Source organism: Nicotiana attenuata, chromosome 2 (assembly GCF_001879085.1).
Source record: "Nicotiana attenuata strain UT chromosome 2, NIATTr2, whole genome shotgun sequence".
NCBI lineage: Eukaryota > Viridiplantae > Streptophyta > Magnoliopsida > Solanales > Solanaceae > Nicotiana > Nicotiana attenuata.
Genome location: NC_031990.1, coordinates 69744899 through 69749085, shown reverse-complemented (window position 1 = coordinate 69749085; position 4187 = coordinate 69744899). Strand labels below are relative to the sequence as shown.

The following is a 4187-nucleotide window of genomic DNA, read 5'->3' as shown; positions in this document are numbered from 1 at the left end:
TGATTTGAATTATGACAACCTAATTGATGAGATCCACTATATCTATACATATGCTCCGGTTAAGGAGGGAATTTCTAATAGAGAGCTTGAGCTTATTGCAAAGAGGAGGATTGTACCATGTATTTATACTCGTTTATCTCGTTTATTTGTTCTGTCTCATATCTGCTTACTACTGTTGTACCTGATATTATTAGACTACTAGTAAGTATCGGAGTCGACCTCTCGTTACTACTTATTTGAGGTTAGACAGGATACTTACTGGGTACGCGTTGTTTTCGTACTCATACTACACTTGCTGTACATTTTATTGTACAGGCACATGTATGTATAGAGGCCTTGGGGGCGCAGCAGCGGGGACTTAGGTGAGCTGTATTCTATGTTACGATCCGCATCTAGCATAGTATCCTTCAGAGTAATTGTATTTTCTTTCCTGTCCAAATTTGGATTCCGCACAAATGTTGTATTTTATCTTATTTCCTAGTTGATGCTCATGCACTTGTGACATCGGGTTTTGGGGTGATTATGGGGCATTCAGTATTGAAATGGTTAAACCTTTATGATTTAATCTGTAAATTCCATTGTTATGAGAGCTAAATTAACTACTTAGTGTTGGCTTGCCTGACAGTGGTGTCCGGTACCATCTTGACCTTTAATGGATTTTGGGCAGTGACAGAATTAGTAGCATATATAATAATTATAATTTTACCATATTTATTAAAAAATTGTTAAACTATTTAAATTAAATTCAAAAGGGGATTAAAAGACAAAGGCTACAATTGCAATTTTCAAATCAAATGCAAAGTGGTCATTCTTTAAATTATTTTTGGCCCAATTACTCAAGCCCAAACAAATATATACCCTGTCCAAACATCCACATCTCTTCCCTGTTGGCAATCTAAGACACTCTTTTTGCACCAATCATGGTGCGCCACATCACCTCTCCGTAACACTCACACAAGAAACACAATGCATCTGAGCCGCAGATCCATCTAATCAACGGCTCTCGTTTATTCTTTTGATTTCAATATCCTCCCCCAGAGATCTAATCTCAACCATCCAAAACCTCTAAATCCAACGGCCACCGTTTTTCCCACTTAAATCAACTCTAAAAATCCAATTACCAAAATAATCGAAGCCGTTGATCAACAGATCCAACGGCTCATGTTCCATCCCTCGTCTTTAGTCCTAGAGACGGATCCTATCCCCCTCAAACCCTAATCATTTCAACTTCACTCTGTTGCCCTCATTTCCCTTCCTTCTCTCTTTTCTCTCATATCAATCAACCATCACTCTCAGAACCTTGCACAAATTCGTGCAAAGTCACTTGAAAACACTGTAAATCATCTCTTAAGTCCCTGCTACACCACGAATCTTGCTGCAAAAATCCAAAATCCTAAGCTCAAAGGAGAAATCATCTGATTTGCTCTCATAAGTCAAAAATCGGGCCTGAAACCACCCTTTGCCTTCTGAAATCTGATAATTTCCTTTTTCATCATTCAAATTCAAACACCCCAAATCCTGAAACCCTAGACTCAAGAATGCAACATCAAATCTCTGATTTTCCTTCGTGTTCCGTCAAATCGGAGCATGCATGGAGTATTCTCAGATTTTATTATGAGGATTCGATGTTCAGAGGTCAAACACAGAGACTTCTGGATATTGGGGTTTTAACCACTGGTCCAAAGCCTTCAACGGTCGACCCTCGTGCTCAGGTAAACTCAACCTTGTTTCCCCTATGTTTCTTTCTGATTTTTACTCATTCTTGTTGTCATCATTCACTACAACATTACACATATACAGCTACAAACTACGTCGTAGCTAAACATGAAAGTTTCCGTGGCTAAACACTTTAGCCACAATAATTTTTTTCATAGCATCCGTAGCTAGAAGTAGCGTAGCTAAAAGTTAGCTACAAACTTTAATATTTCGTGGCTACAAATTTAGTACTTAGCTACAATAATTTTATGATGTAGCTATATTAATAAAATATTTTACCACGAAAAATATATACTTATAGCTAATAATTTTATTCTTTTGCCACGATTAATCAATTTTGTAGCTATCTTCAATATTTTAGCCACAAAGGAATATTCTGTGGCAAAAGATGTTATTTATTTAGCCACAAAATTCAAATATGTAGCTGTGCTCACATATTAGATTTGTATTATAGTATTTATATTTAGCGACCAACCCATAATTTCATAGCTATAAATCGTCAAAATATCCATAATTTGATTTTTTATTATATTTTATCTGGTGACTAGATATTTATATATTTTATTTTTATTTATAAAAATTTATTTATTAGAGATAATAAATGTTTCTGACCTATGTGTTGTTATTTTCCTTTTTTTGCCTCACTAAATATTTTTACATTTTTCAAATATTCCATATCCATACATCTTTGATCAAACCATATAACACACAATAATAAACTTTGAATATCACTTTATTATACAAATTTACATCAAAAAGTTTCAAAAGCTAATTCTAAAATATGCAATTATCTGTCTAAAGTTCACTCAGTTATTCAACTCTAATCTACAAATTTTGAACGGTTCCATATCAAAAATAAAACTAAGCTCTAAGTATTTGATCTGGAGATTGAAGATATTGCCACCAAATTATCTTCTGCAATCAACGATAAAGTAATTTCACTCTTTGAATCAAGATTGATCTTTGATATGCTTGCATCAACAGATTAAAATGTACCCTGCAAATTCAAAAGAAACAAAAATTAGCATTAAAGAATGAGCGAACCATTAATACAAATATGCAAATTTGATTTGTAAAAATACAAAATGAAAGTTCAAAGAGAGAAAAATTATGTCTAGATAATTCTATTACAAGAATTTTTAGCATATAACAAGAGGAAAAAATCTAAAGCAACAAGATAAGAAAACAAGCCTGAATACTTTTCTATAAACTTTTGAAAGGATTTTCATCTAATTTTTATTTGTAATGTCTTTTCGACGAACTGTGGCTCCTCCCAACATTACATTATAATCTTGAAGGTTCCGCTCAATACCTATTACAATACTGCACAATATCTATCAAATTGTTATAATATAAATCCAAAATTTCAAATCAAGTAGGTGTATGGAATTGAAAAATTCTAAGATGTAAATGCATAACATACCTGGAAAGAGAAAAGGCGCCGGACTATCTAGCCAATGATTCCGTTGGTTTGCTCTATACATGTGAAGAGAGAAATTGTTGTTGAAGAAGAAAATGAGAAAATGAAAGAAATGGGGAGGCGGCTGGGAAGAGAACGCAGGGGAGGCGGCTAGGAAGGGGGTGACGCACAAAAGTGAGGTTTAAGGGCTTTTATTAGGTTGGGGATTTTGGTTTGGGCCAATTGGCCTTTATGTTTTTTTTCTTTTTGTTAATGTATTATTTGCTCCCTTTTATTTCTTATTTAATATAAATACCATAAATGAGAGAAATATAAGTACTAACAAATATAAGTAAGTAAGAAAATTATCTAGCAAAAATATAAAAGATTAAATACATAATTTACACTAAGTAAAATACATGAAATAAAGATATTCTACAATATATTATATTCTTTACAATTTTTTTCATCCTATACGATATTGTTAGTTTTGTTATTTACTCTTGTTTCAATTATATTAACTTCTTCATTTTAGTGTTTAATTAGAGTATGATAGTTATCAAGTTATTAAAATAGTATTAGACAATTAAATATACAACTTTTCTATTTATCTAACTTTAGTGTAATTAGATCAATGTAAATAAATACAAATATATTGTCTAAATTTGACATTGCTTATTCAAATCTAATGAAAATTAACTACATGTTTATTAAAATTGTATAGAAAATTACAAGTATAATTTATTTAATATGAATTATGATATACTCTACTAATTAGTTTTGTTATATACTCCTATATCAACCTATTAAAATATTAATTTTTTGAATTATTTTGAAGTGAAACTTAATAATATCGAATTATGTAAACATTATAAAGTATCAAATAATAGTCACCCACAAGAGAAACATGATTTTCTTCATGTATCTTTATTATGTTTAATTCTCAATTATTATATTCAATGTATAGTTTAATTTATGACAATTAGAAACTTATTAAGATAGTAAATAATTATCACACACACGCGCGTGCGCGCGCACACACACACACACATATATATATATATATATATAT

At 31.5% G+C, this 4187-nt stretch overlaps 1 long non-coding RNA gene across 1 annotated transcript; it reads right to left on the bottom strand.

Annotated features, from left to right (window-relative positions):
• LOC109223026 lies at positions 2419 to 3316 on the bottom strand. Its single transcript, XR_002067510.1, has 2 exons — positions 2916 to 3316; positions 2419 to 2713 (listed from the first exon to the last, which is right to left on the bottom strand). It is a non-coding gene; the product is annotated as an uncharacterized LOC109223026 (long non-coding RNA).